General features: G+C 53.5%; 1 protein-coding gene and 1 long non-coding RNA gene across 2 annotated transcripts in view; both read left to right on the top strand.

Annotated features, from left to right (window-relative positions):
* The window catches only part of LOC144163053 (uncharacterized), a 487,499-nt gene that overhangs the window by 41,049 nt on the left and 431,804 nt on the right, over nt 1–14,646 (top strand). The gene's annotated exons all lie outside the window — the stretch shown is intronic.
* The window catches only part of LOC144163052 (uncharacterized), an 84,661-nt gene continuing 76,553 nt past the window's right edge, over nt 6,539–14,646 (top strand). The window contains exon 1 of the mRNA XM_077693845.1: nt 6,539–6,705. The gene's annotated coding sequence lies outside the window, so the exon portion shown is untranslated. The remainder of the gene's footprint in view (nt 6,706–14,646) is intronic.

Here is a 14,646-nt window from a genome sequence, read left to right as displayed (position 1 = left end):
GGGACAGGCTATAGCGACCCACCGGGACATTGCTCAGAACTATCGCATGGGGCGCCAGAAATATCCCGCAGCGCATCCCAGGCTCAACAGACGTCAATCTGTAGCCTGGCGTCAGCTGCAGGCTAATCATTCCTCGATACTGCAGTATTGAGCAACATTTATCCAGACCTTTGCAATGATCAATGCAAGTGTTGCACCCAACGAGCCACACTCACTCACATGATTTGGGCTTGTGATGCTAAACCACGAACTCTGCGAGTATGCTTACGAATTACCAATGCGGAGCAGTGGGAGACCTGTTTGCTTAGCCCCGAACCCGAAATAGAGGTTAAGGCCGCGATGTGAGAGAGATAGAGAGAGAAAAAAAAACGTTTATTGAAAAGCAGGGACGGGGTAGGGGAGAAAAAGAGTTAGGAGCTGTGGGCGGCCATCCTATTCCGGTAGGCCGCGTGCCGCGGCTGCCATCTTCGCCCGAGAGATCAGGGCCTCCTGGTCTTCGAGCTGGCAGCTCTGCAACGCGCACTCCCACTGCTCAAGGGTAGGGGATCTGGGTGGTGGAGGGTTGGTGGGGCGCATCCAGACGAGATGAGATGTGGTGTTAGGCTCATCGCATTGGGGGCAGTTGAGTGGGTAGTTAGTAGGGGATATGTGATGGAAATGGAGGTGATTGTAATAAGTGTTGGTTTGAAGTCGGCGCCAAATGCAGGCGTCAGCGGTAGAAAGGGAAGGGTGGGGAGGGGGATAGGTGCGTCGGGTTGCTCTGTAGTGGTAGAGGATGTCGGTGTATGTTTGGGAGAGGGGCGCAAGGGAGTTTGTAATACTGGCTGCGCTGTTGCCCTCTTCTGGGAATGCCCGGTGAAGGAGAGCTCGGGCGGTGGCGTGGTGAATCAGACAGTATTGTTATGCTGGGACTCATGGCTTGGGTCATTGCGAGGGCAATGGCTGCTTCTTCGGCCGTGGTAGTAGACGCTGTGCAGACAGTTGCCGAGGTGAGGAAGGCATTGTCGAAGCGGGCAACAGTGGCGACGTGAGCTGGTCGTTGAGGATAGGGAGAGGCGTCCGTATAGAGGGTGGTCGGGTCGCTGCCGCATTTTCTGATGAGGAGGCGTGTACGATGCTGACGACGGTCGGCGTTGTATGTAGGGTGCATATGACGCGGAATGGGGAGGACATGGATGTTGCGTCGCATTGATGGAGGTATGCGTTGTGGCGAGTCCGGAGTTTGTACCACCTTCCGGCCTAGCGTTTTGAGCAGATGACGACCGGCGGGTGTGAGTTGTAGGCGCTGTAGTTGGTTTTGGAGATGGGCCTCAATAATTTCCGAGAGGGTGTTATGTACACCCAGTTTCAATAAGCGGTCGGTAGAAGTGAAGGTAGGCAGGCTGAGGGCTGTCTTATAAGATTTGCGTATTAGGACATCAATCTTGGCATGTTCTTGTGGTTTTAAGGTAAGATAGGGTGCCCCGTAGGTGATGCGGCTGATCAGCATTGCTTGAATGATGCGGCAGTTATCTGTTTCCTTGAGTCCGTGTCGGCGAGAGCATATTCGTTGAATTAGGTGTGTAAGTTGGGAGACTGTCTGAGCGGGAGGAATTCTGGAAGGCTCCCGATTCCCCTTCCTCGTTTCACCCAGTTGTGGGTGAAATGGAATGGAATGGATGACTTTATTACAGGAGGAGGCCAATAGGCCCTGGTGTGGGACACGGGGAAAAGGGGAGGGGAAGATTGTTCATATAAGCACTGCACTGTGAGCGTTCACTTAGCACGATATGCACAGGTGAAGTTGTGACGAGGGCACTCTAATACGACCATGATTGGGGTATCCAAAAGGAGCCGTTCAGGAGCCACAAGGGGTGTGTTTGGGGGTACAGCTAGAGAGAGGGTGAACGATCCGCCATCATACTACTTTATAGAGACCTGTTTTGAGACCGAATTCTGTAATTTTCTGTAAAATTTGGGGGTTGTTTCTGACGTGTTGGACATGTTCTTCAGAAGTCGTCGGGCGTACGTGCGTTGTAAGGAACTGGTCGCGGTCAGTCGAGTAAGCTGAACAAGCCCAGATGAGGTGGAAAAGGTTCGGTGTATTGTTGCTGCCACAGTAGGGGCATCGAGGACTAGCAAGGTGCCTATGCGTTGTCCATTTGGAGATGACGTCCGGAGTGTAGGCCGAGTCAGCGTAGACTTTATTAGCGAAAATTTCTCCTGTTCTTGGCAGGGACTGCCGAGCAGCAAGAAAACCAGGTGGTGAGGCGTCGGCAAGCCGTTGCCGGCTGAGGTTCTTAATTCGACGGTATTTTTGCTGCCAGTCCATTTCGCATGCCTGTTGGGGCTCAGGTCTTTCTTGGATGGACACGGGAACCATGGGAGGATTGCGTAAACACTCCCGGGCAGCATTATGCGCCGAATGGTTTCCGTCCGTTCCATATGTGTGATCAGGAGTCCAGACCAGGCGTATCTTGAACCCTTCGTGAGTGAGGTCGCGAATTTTGTAAAGAATGTTGGTGGCCGTAGAATTGGGCGAGAAGGACCTGTTCAGTTCCCGTAGAGCGACATGGGAGTCAGTGATGACACGGAACTTGTTGGTGGTGATAAATGAGGTCGCACTTTGTATGGCCTGAATGGCGCCGAGGATTCCGAAAAGTTCGGCTTCATCAGTGAGACCGTATGTATTTGTTATATAGCGAGAGCCATTAAGCTGGGGGATGTCAGGGCAGGTCCAGGCCACCGCTGCTGTTGTTCCGTTCATGGATGCGTCGGTAAAAACGTCTATTTCATCGGGAGCTTTGTCGTTGGCGAGAGTGCGGACAGATTGTTCCCGTACGGCGCGGTTACGGCGAGAAATGGGTCGGCGCCTGAGGTGGCCCAGGGCGGGTCGCTCCCAGGGTGGAATAGCAGGAGGAAAAGTGTCAGCATTAAAAGTACTGTTTAATGTGTCCCACTTCAAAATAGATTGTCCTTGAGGCACGTGTTCAAGGTGCTTCTGAAAGCGGAGTGTCGTCTCCTCTACCAGGTTAGCGATGGGGGGAAGCGAAACTGCTTCCGACAGTACGTCTGTTTTGGTATGGAGTGGAAGCCCCGAGATGGTACGGATTAGATGTCTGTTGAGGATGTTCAGCTCGTTTAAATGGCGGGGACGCAATTCATAAACGGGGAACCCGTACGTCAGTCGTCCGTGCGCAACGGCACGAGCAAGCATGAGACATGCATTCTGACGTGATCCGCCATATTTTCCAGAGATGCGAGTTATTAAGTGTAATGTGGAGCGCCAAGTTGTTCTTAAATGGCGAATCCACGCAGCAGGACTATTACAGCTGCTTATCTGCAACCCCAGGAGCTTAATAATGCCATTTTTAGAGGTAATAACCTTGTTGGCCACTTGAAGTTCGATGGTTTGATCCGGGTACGTCGCGCGCTTGCCGTCCACGCTGAGGAATTCTGTCTTATTAGGAGATAATTGCAGATTGAATGTAGCGAGGGTGCGCTCCAAGCTGAACACAGCAGCTTGAAGCTCAATTTGAATGCCTTCCTTGGAGTCATAGTCGGCAGCTTCTGTCCACACGACAATATCATCTGCATACATGGCGAAGCGTGCAGCAGAGTCTGTTTCGAGTGTGCGAGCAACGCGGTTCATAGCCATGGGTTGAATAGTAGAGGTCCAAGAATCGAGCCTTGAGGAACGCCTCTGTCAATGTAGTAGGTTGTGGGCGTTGCGTCCCGCGGGTTGAGACGAATGGGTCGGTGCTCTAGAAAGCAACAAACCCATTTCTGCGCCTTTTTACTGGGGAAGGCAGCGGCCAATTCTCGGAGTATGCCCTCTTGGCTGACGTTGTCGAAAGCCTTGTGAATATCGAGAGCGACGATGTAGTCAGGAGTACTTTTGCGGGATGTTCGATTCACTACTCGACGGAGAAGCCAAAGATAGTCGTGTGTTCCTAAATTAGGGCGGAAGCCAGTTAAGGCCGGGTGAAACCAACCAGTCGTCTCGAGATAATGTTGAAGCCTGTTATTGATCATTGGCTCTATTAATTTGCATAGGACAGGGGTTAATGCAATAGGCATAAGGTTTTCGGGTTTACGAGAGTCTTTGCCCGGCTTTGGTATAGGATGAATAATCGACGTTTTGAGATGCTCAGAAACTTCTCCAGTGTCCCAGGACTGGTTTACGAGAGCCAAAAGTGCCTCTTGCCCATTAGGTGGTAGGTTACGGACATCCTGCCATTTAATTCGGTCGTGACCTGGTGCTGACTTCGGCTTTCCCTGTGACGTAGCGACTTGGAGCTCGCTCAAAGTGAATGGGGAGTCGAGGTCTCCAAGGGTCGTAGGAATCTCGATAACAGGCAGGGGACGAAGAGCCGCTTTGTTGGTAGTAGCATAAAGTTATTACCGTCATCAGCGATCAGGATGGAATCGACCTGGTACACCAGAGAAGAACTCACTGGCGTGGTTCGGTCGTTAATTTCGGAAAAACGAGGCGAGGGGCACTGGATGCTAGCACAACTCCTCCTAATATTTAATGTTTGTGTTTTGGGGCTGGTCAATGACGCCGCAATGGGAGCCAGTCAGCGTCGCCATCGCATCAGGCGATATCATAGCAGGTGCGGTCGCTCGGTCTTGTTGGGTAGTTCCCCTTCTAGCGCGGCACCGGTAGGCCGCGCCTGGAAGTATTCGTAAACCTAAAGGGTTATCTTCGATAATAGAGACTTTTAGCTGACCGTTTTCGACTGTCCGTTCCGGTATCTACGGCCCGCTCGGCGCAACCGGAGCCAAATGACGTGCGCGGCCAAAAGGGCCACGCATGCGCTGTGGCGCTCCCGCTTGCTATCGGAGCTGAGCGGACAATGAAAAACGGTCAGCTAAAACTCGCTAACGTATATCAAACATGTGTGTTGGGGTAAAGCTCAGCGAAACGGAAGGGTTTCGTTTTGGGTGATCGATGGCTTCGCGCTGTCTTCCCCCCCCCCCCCCCTCACTGGGTGGCCTGCCCTGGGACCCAGTGGGTGGCCTGCAGTGGGTGGCCTGCCCTGGGACCCAGCGTATACCGGTGAAGAGGGCCTGGACTGCCAGCCAAGACCGGAGCATCCCTAAGGTCCCTGTATTTTTCAAAGGTAGCGCAAACTCCCTTCCCTGCGCCGACAGTTCTAGGCGTAAATTCACAGCGGTGTTCGCAGATAATGTGTAGGAAGAACTGTGTGTGATTGGCCAGTGCCTTAGCTATCATCTCGCGTTTTGAGGGAGTCAAATGCACTTTCGTGCCGGCCTACCGAAATCTGCGTTTGTAGTACTCGATTTAATCTGGGGCCTGCTTCACAAGATAGAAAAATCTGGTCTATGTGGAATTTTTCTTGAGTTTATAAGTGTGGAAGAGCACCTCAAAGTTCATATGAGAGCTATCAGAGCTCGAGTTGGTATGGGAACAACAGAGCCCCACTACAATTTGGAACATGCACGCCTACTTCCAGAATAGGACGTGTGTATATTGCGCTGCTGAGCACGAGGTCGCGGGTTTGATTCCAGGCCGCTTTTCTGATGGAGGCGAAAAGCAAAAAGGCCCGTGTGTACGAGATTTCGGCGCACGTTTTTTTTTCTTTGCATTCAAAGCCCCCCTCCTCCTCCTGCCTCCACCCCCCCCCCCCCCTCGGCATGGAACTCGGCCGTTGCTGACCCTCATTCTAGGCTATTAAGTGCGAACTGGGAATGTATGCTGCAAGAGCGTAATTAAGTAAAGTGAGAGCAAACAATGAAAGCGAGCGGCTTCTTAGTTCGCCCGACCACTTTGTTTTAGGGCCACTAATTTCGGAATCGCAAAACAGATTTCACGCTTGTGACGGTCGCGGCATTTTGTCACTGAGGCACGCAACAAAACGGCAAGGTAACGCTGCACCATGTATTCGTAACGGCGACGCAAACGAGCACTGTTTAATGAAAGTGCACGCATAGTGTGCAGGTACGCAAAAGAGCGGCGCACCGCAGCAGGCGAGCCTGCGGTCCGCCGGACTCGCTGGCTTTTTAAAGCGCGATCATAGCCGATTGCGTCACTCTTCTTTTTTGATCGGCTGTTTTTGACAAGTCTTTGTCACCTAGAGTATTAGTTTAAACTAGAAATTTCACTTAAAATTTCACTTCGTACGACCATCGCTCGGTGAACCTGCGTGTAGCAGACGCCGTCACGGTCCCGGCACTTTCGTCGGCGCTGTAAACGTGTTTAGCGCTGCAAAGCTTTTTCCCCTAATGCCAAGTTGATCGCTGAAATACATCGGACGCGTCGGGGATGAGCTGGTGACGACGTCGCAAAATAATCGGGAGCGTCGAGCTGATTTTGCTTCTGTCAACACGGGATCCAATGGGACACGGAGGAAACCCGCGCAGCTTTGTACTACCCGGAAGTACTGCCCGGAAGCCGCTTGCGCAGCGCCCCCTGGGCAGCGCAGGAGGCCTATATTTGATGGTGCAAACATGCGTCCTGCATACTGTACATCAGAGATGCCCAATAGTTAACAGCAGCAAAAAAAAAAAAAACTGACGTTTTTATTTTGGTTTTTTCTTTGTCAAATACGGGAACATCGGTCGAAATAGCGGCTGTAGCAACGGCCTCAATCTGGTACAACTCTCTCCCGCGCCGATCGCTGGCGCCACTGGCATTCCCGCATCAACAATGAATCCGGCAGCAAGCTTGGCGCTTCTTTGTCCCTGTTAACACCTGCTTAGGTAAGTTTCCCATTCATTTTCACTTAAAATAACCGCACGTAATAATATAATACACTGAGGCGAAGGCTGTGGAAGCTGAGGTGGTTCCGGAGCGCTATATTTTCTGCGGATTGGTTACGATTGCGTTGTTACCCGGTTGAGCCTTACGATGTTTTCTTTTTGTTCCTCTACAACAAAACCACGTTTAGCACCTGTTTAGAGGGATAAACTTTATTACACCATGAGACTGAAGAGGAGAGCTTAGTTTACCTCATTTACAGGCCTTGAGTGTTTGACGTCTGCTTGGTTTTTGTTCTTGACGTGGCGTATTCGGATGGGCGTTTACGAGCGCTCTGGAGTGCTCTGAAAAGTGTCCGCGCCTTCGATTGGTAGAATTCGAGCGCTCGAACTACCTTCGGTTGGTTCTTTCAGAGCGTCGGCCTCCGACTTGGGGCGCTCCCGATCGCTCTGACTTCGAAGTGAGAGCGTGGCGCAGTCTGGCCGGGACATATGGAGGGAAAAAAAGCTTAGGAGAGACCCCAGCTACAGTGTACTAGAAGGGAAAGGTGTGTCGTTCGGGGCCGAGGAGGGGGGTCCTACTAGGGGGTCCCTTTTGCGATGAAAATTCCTGCTGAGGAACTCCTGTTGTAAGCAGCGCCCCTGGCGGCAGCGGCGGCCGCAGCGGTTGCTGCCTGCTCCGTGGTCGCTGCCACGGAGCAAGATATAAAGAGGAGCGCCGACTGTGGCCCAGAAAAAATCTTTTGCTCGGGCAGATAATGTCCACGCGCCGCTGGCCGCCCAGCTTTCCCTTTGCTCTCTTCCTCCTTCGTTCGCCCTCTCGTCGCTGTGCCTCTGTACATGGCTCTTCCCTTCTTCGCTCTCCCCAGAGGCATCTTTTCTTGCGCAGCGACGTCTGTCTTATGCCTGTCCTACTACGCAGGAGGCATGCGTGCACGCGCGGAATTTAAACACCCGTGCGCGGCTGCAATAGACGGCACAGATAAGCGCACGCCGCCGCATACATGGCGATCGCTTATTCCCGGAACGTTTAGTCTGTCATTATGAAATATTGTCAGACTAAACGTTCTAAATACTAAATACTAAAAATATTGTACTAACCCAGCACATGTAAGACGCAACTGAACGACGACGACTTCAGAAGCACCAAAGAATGAGCAAGAGTAATATGGAACGCCACAACATAGTCTAGCGTGATTCTGCTTACGAGGAATCGATGCAGCGCAAAGGTTACCCTCTGTTGTTATCCCGCTCTCCGGCCGCGTGCTTAATTATTTTATGCTGCTTCTGCGCACGAACAACGCTTACGAGGGTCGCCCGGAGACTCCATCGGCAAACGGCAATGATGCACATTTCTGTGCCAATGACTGAATTGGACGGCTGCCCTGTTGTATCAACTGTACAAAAACACTGTCAGCTTGATAAGGAACCCAAGAATATCAAACGCATACTTCATTTTAACTCATGCCGCAACTTACCGCCCGATGTTCACTGTCGCTCTACGGTCGTGTTATCTCGTCGATAACACCGCGGTCTCCAAATAAAATGCTGCGATTTGTATGGCTGCAATTTTTTGGCCTACCAGGGTTCCCGGCGTTTTTTTTTTTTTTTTCGCTAAGCGACTGACCAGCAAAACAACCGGCTCGTTAAACCTTTTCTTTCGGCGAGTTATCGCGAAATGAAGGCTTGTGAAAAGACCGCACTGTCAGGGACTTGATCTTGAGCAGATCGCTACGTCGCGGGCAGTCGCGGGTGATGTTATCGCATTTCTGTTCTTTTCTGATGAGCGTGTAAGTGCCGGCCCGTGTTCTAGGCGCGCTCTGTTTTGGACGCAAGTTGCAGAACTGCGAGAAAGCTGAGGGAACTTTTATAATCGCCAGTGATCAGAACCAGTTACTCCTTTCGCCTTTTGTAAAACCTGTTAAAACAGAGCCAAATTGGTATTCCCAAATTTACAAAACGGAGCCACATTTTCGGCAAGCACCGCGCAAAAGGTAGTGTTTGTATAGCAGCCATATGTTTGTATGTGGTCTCTATATTTTGTTTTCCCGCCATGGAAACCAATCCTTAACGTATCTTTGCCGTACGGCCACTCGATTCCTTCGGGTCCGGGTTACCCGGAAGGTGCTGTCGAACAAGTTAATCAACTGTGCGAAGGAGGCGCGCAATGAACGCGAAGCGGCGCCAAAGCAGGCCCAAAGCAGTCCGTGCCCAAAACTACCGTCGCCGAAGCAGACGACAGAGCCGACGGAATGCGTTCCGCCAACTCGCCCGCCGGCGCACGGGGAACGCCGGCCGCTTAGCCGCCGCCGGCCCCATTCGCTGCGCCATCTACATTGTGCTCCGCGAGTTATGGACATTAAGAGCCCGCCGGAGAGAGCGAAGTCGGCGCTCCTGTTTATCTTGCTCCGTGGTCGCTGCCATAGAGTTTCATACTAATATATACTAGAGGGAAATCTGGCGCTGCATTCGCGGGCCGCCGTGGGCGGCGCCATTGGAGCTGGCGACGTTCCTCGCCTCCTTGGCTTGGTTAGCCACATGGCTTCTTTTTCGTCTTAAAGCCAAAAAAGGTAACATTGTTTTTTTGTTCATCTTCCATGAAGCTTCTAAATCATCCCTGACAAATAAATCTTTCTGTAGCTTTATTTTATAATAACAGAACAAATTCGATTAATCTTCTACAGTATTATTGTTGCGTTTTTGCAGCCAAAGCCAACTTTTCAGCCTGTTCGTGAGCCATGCCAAGGACAAGTGGAACGTGCCCGCCCGGTACATGACGGCACGCTCGCTGAAGCGCGGCTCCCCTAGACAGTGGCGCCAGATTTCCCTCTAGTATATATTAGTATGAAACTCTATGGTCGCTGCTTTCCCGTGTGTTGCTCGCTGCTTCCTGTGCGAGCTCTGATCGAGCGTTCTGGTGGGTGCAGTTAAAATGCAATGCCATGCTTTCTGAACCGTTTTCTTTGCATTTCACGAATTACGCACTTATCTTGAGCGACTTGCCTGGAAGATTGCTTTGAGTGAGTTTCAATGTAGGGATAACCGCCTCGCGGCCCGACGACGGGCTTTGTGAGTACGCGAGCCCGGCAACGAAGTGAGCCGTCGTGAAATTGCCGTACTCGATCGCCAACGCGCGCCGATAGCGTACGCGTCGACCGGGTGCTGGCTAGCGTCACTAAATAAAGCGTAGCTGGCGGAGTGCTTGATTAGCGCGGGTTGTGCTGTAAGAAAAGTAGGCAATAGATGAGGACGCAGGAGGAGAAGTTAAACGTGGAACGAGAGAGAAAATAATATGCAAAGGCAGGAAGCGGTGGCAGGATGAACCGCGAGGGAGGGAGGGAGATCGAGTTCGGGCTGCGAGACGGGGCGCGCGCCGGAGAGCATGCAAGTACGGCAATTATCCGCACGCCTTATTTTTGTTGTCGCGTTTCAAGAGTATGGCACGGATATCACGACGGCGGCAGCCAGATTCACATGTGCGGTAGCTGTGGCGCATTGCACGATTGGTTGCTAGTCTTGGGTAGTGGGGGGGGGGGGGGGGGGGGGGGGGGGGGGGGAATTTCACGACACGTGCAAGGCACCTGCGGCTCGAAAAATCGCATATTCCTGGACCACAATTCACGGCGATCGGACTCCACAGGCACCCGAAAAAGCGACCTTTTCTCGTTGCATGATCGCAGTCCGCTGTTGCAGAGCGGCACAAAGCAAAAGTTGTCCCTCTTATCCCGACGCCTCTCCATCATTGCATGCACAAATCACCAATCTTCCTGAGACTTTTTTCACACACTATGTCCAACGATAAAACTGTGCCCGAAACGGCTGTAAGTTTCTTACATCAGAGCGACGCCGCAGATACGCAGCCGCAGACGACAATAAGCGGAGGTGGTAGGTAGCTCGACAAGCATCGTCTGTTACATCGCCTGTGACCATTTTTATTCATTTATAACACTAAACAGTCTTATTTCTCCATTTTATGGCATCACTTTTCATGAAACATGTCACATAACGGGAAAGAGAACTCTTCGGAACAATAAAAGTGAAAAGGAGTCCGCGTGTCGTCTGCTACCAACTCGCGGAGCAAGCAGGCACACCAAGCGGCACGGCGGCGGTGGGCCGCCGCCTGGGAACTCCTGTTGCAGCCAGCGCCACCTACAATTTTTCATCGCTAAAGGGACCATCGCGTTCCATTGGTTTTCTCCCCGGACGACACACCTCTACATTCTAGTACACCACACCCCAGCTATCCTCGCGCATTGGCAAAAGTGTGGAGGAAGTCACGTGTTTTCGGCGGCCATTGGAAGTCGCGTTAGCAACGGCGTCCTAGCAACAGCCCGCCCGCCGGCCGCCAGTCAAGCGCCTGCCTTGTCGTCCGATTGCGAAGACTGCTGCTTCGCTTTGCTGCGCTGTGGTCTTGCGGAACTCGAAAAGGATGCTGCGAGTCGCGACAGCTGCGCCGATGTGAATATGTCATTTAATTTCTACTTGCAAGTGCACCTTGTACCGCGTCAAGCTTTTGCTCCGGTCGCGATCACGACGCGCCTATTGAAGTGCAGATATCGTGAACGCGCCGTCCCGTCGTACGCGCGGACACCCGTCAAGTAGATTTTCGGGAAGTGATACATGGTGTGCAGTGCGTAGGCGACTTGCAACCGAACGATTCGCAACTGAATTTTTTGGTTATCGCCGCTGCATGTAGTTTGCTAGGCCGGCGATGCGCGGCGGTGACTTGCAATTGTTACAAGGTAGATTCCCGGTTGATATAATTCCATCGTCCGATTACCTTGGTAGGTGTCCGTCTGTTGACTGGAAGAGTGCTGGATCTCGAATCTGTATCTTTTATGTGGTCTCGCTCTGGATTTCGCTTTTCAACGCTTCAGACTGCGAGGTTAGTGTATGAACGTTTTCAGGTCATATCACCTTGAATTTATTGACTCTGAGACAAGTTGAAACTTGGCGAAACAAAGTTTATAGACGCCACCCACCCTCTTCATTATTTTTGCTCAATAAAACGTTTTGCCTCCTCGTCCTCCTCTTCCTCCTTCGCAAAAAAATTCTATCGAAGGCACGCGAACAACGGTAAAAACATTCCACAATTTTTTAGCTTGAAATCTGCATGAAGTGCTGCTTACTTATATATATAGAACGGCCGTTTAATTGACTAGTCATCTCTGGGATTGTCAGTGAAACTGGAACGCAAACTTGGGCACTCTCCAGTCCGGTAGCCGCACGGCGTTCGCCCACTGTTTGCGGCGTTCTCCATCGTTTGGGAACCTATAAACAGCGGCGATTGCAAACAAAGGATGAATGCACACCAATGTACAGCAATACTAGTCAGTGAAATGATGCATTCACCGGTTGAAAGTGACGCCCAATTCTACCGACCAAGCCACGGACGCGACGCTGATATCGGTGTCAGAACGCGCCTTATATCTTTAACGCATTCAAACTACGTCGTCAGCGGCGTGCGTTGGCGACTCAGCGGCGTTATAGCGGCTTGATAACTGCGTGGTGTACACGTGATACTACAAACCCGATGGAAGAGAAGGCGGCGAGGCGGTGGGCTGCGGGGGCCGAGCGCAAGCGCTGCAAGCGGGCCGACAACCGTGCATTCGCACTTTCACATTCTCCCCCTCGGGGAAATGCGGGGGAATTTTTTTTTTATATAGGCACCTCTCCGCAACAGTTTTGAACTACCCTCGGTTTCTGCGCTGTCTATTCGTTAGTGATGATGATAATGGCGACGACGATGATGATGATGGTTGGTAAAGGCACGTGCGTCGTGCCCCCCGCGAGCCCCTCGTGGCCGCTCGCGCATGCACGCCCCTCGCGCCCACCCGCTGCGTCCGCCAGTCGGAACGCGTTCGTCGCTCATTCGCAATCGGCCTTTGCTGCTTGGGGTATTCTAATCTAATAGCGCGAGTGTTGTGCGCGACAACGATTCAAACGATTGAGGGGCCGGTCACGCCCAGGCTGCTTCCTGCCTACATACTTCCCACACCGGCCTTCGGAGGAGAGTTCCTTGGGGCCCGCCCTCTTCCATCCAGGTAGGCCTGCCCCCCCCCCCCCTCCTCCCCCCCCCCCCTGGGCGCCGCGGTGTGCCTTCCTCCTCGCCTTCGGGCTGGCCCCCCTCCCATTTCTCGGCGTTTGAGCCCGGCGCTGCGCGTTCGAACGTTCGGCTGGGTTGACGTGGCATACCGGGCCTCGCGCCCGGTCCTGCATGGCCGATCGGGTTATTTCGTCCACCAGCACGCCTGCTCAGCGGCTCGCGTGCTGCGCTCACATAAATGTGTGTGTTTTTTTACATTTTTACGCTTCTTAAAAAACGTTTCTGGTTCTCACGCGCGCTGCTTCGATTCTCGTCGGTGTTTCGCGCTCGGGCCAACGGCTATCGTCCTGGTTGCTGATTAAGCGCTGTTTTCTTTGCGCCGCTTTTGTCGCAGCCTCCGCTGAGGCGACCCCTTTCGTCGTAGCGGCCACTCTTCGCCGACCGCGACCATGCCCGAGGAAGATGATAAGAAGAAGGCGGCAAGGGCAAGAAGGGCGGCTTCAAGGACACGAAGGGCGGCTACAAGGACACAAAGGCCGATTCCATCGATGGGTACGAAAATCAGCGATCGTCTCCTGGAGCGTCACCGGGTGCCTCTCGTTCGCACAGAAAAGGGCCAAGGAAGGAAGAAGAGAGCGAGCGCGAACCTACTGCCGAGAACGATAGTATGGAGGTATTTGCAGAAGCGTCCTCATCCAGAAGGGTCTGGAGAAGAGTGAGGTTGGCCCCACCTCGCGGCCGGGGAGCGGCCACGGCAGGGGAGCGGCAACAAAGAGCCGCCACGGGGAGCAGCAGCGCTCCATGGTACTGCTGCATTTGTACCTGCATGCGACCACCCCGGGCGGAGCGCGAATAAAGTTCTTGTTTCATGTGATTTGGTATGTGCATACTCGAAGGAACAACAGCAGCGACCACGACTCTAGTCAATGCGCTGTCTAAATGCGACGGCGTGCATGCATTTGCAACACGGAAGCAGCAATAACATTCAGTCTCTGACGTTACCGTGGCAAACATGCTGCAAAGCTGCATAGATGCTCTTCAGAGCTAAATCTAGCTGACTAAGTGCTGCTGGAGCTGGGCGTCCACAACACGCTAGAGGAGATCGGGGAGTCCCAGCGAGCGTCTCAGCTGGAAAGACTGCAGACCACGCGGACCGGAAGAAAGATCCTGAAAAGCTTGGGCCTGGGTCCGAGCAGAAGACTACAGGAGAAGAACGGCCTGCCGGAGGAGGTGCGGAGAAGAGTGCGGGTGCTGCCGCTGCCGCGGAACGTACACCCCGACAGCAACCGAGAACGGCGGGCGGCCAGGGCCAAGGCGCTGGCCGAGATCTACAACGACGACGCCGGGGCCACTTACGGGGACGCGGCGAGGTGCCCGGACCGCCCGAACACGTACGTGACCGTAGCGGTGTCGGCCAGGACCGGAGAGACGCGCAGCGCCTGCAGCGTGAGGGTCTCGACCGCCGCGCAGGCGGGAGAGGTCGCGATCGCGCTGGCGCTGGTGGATCCGGAATGTACCACGATCTTGAGTGACTCTAGGACAGCCATATCGGGATATGCGAAGAACGCGGTGTGCGCGCAGGCCGCGAAGATAGCTGGTAGTGCCCGCGGGCACCACCGCACGTGCCCCCCGCACGCGTGCGGGGGGCACGTGCGAGCAGGTCACTTACGTCCGGTGGTTCCCGGCGCACTCGGGGACCGCGACGGGAGCGTACCCGAGCGGGAGCGTACCCTGCGGACGCCGTCGCGCGTGAACTTTCCGGTCGCGCGGCGCCACCCCGCGTCTCACGCACGGAGGGTGAAGAGCCAACGGAGCAAGAACCTCTGCTCAACGGTGGAGAAATCCTGCAGTGGTACAGGCTCGGCAGGAGGGAGCGGCCGCCGCCGCACCCGAGGCTC

This window comes from Haemaphysalis longicornis, unplaced genomic scaffold (genome assembly GCF_048455015.1).
Source record: "Haemaphysalis longicornis isolate Haplotype H1 unplaced genomic scaffold, Haemaphysalis longicornis Haplotype H1 scaffold_12, whole genome shotgun sequence".
NCBI lineage: Eukaryota > Metazoa > Arthropoda > Arachnida > Ixodida > Ixodidae > Haemaphysalis > Haemaphysalis longicornis.
Note: the sequence above shows the minus strand (reverse complement) of the source record. Positions and strands in the feature narration are given on the sequence as shown.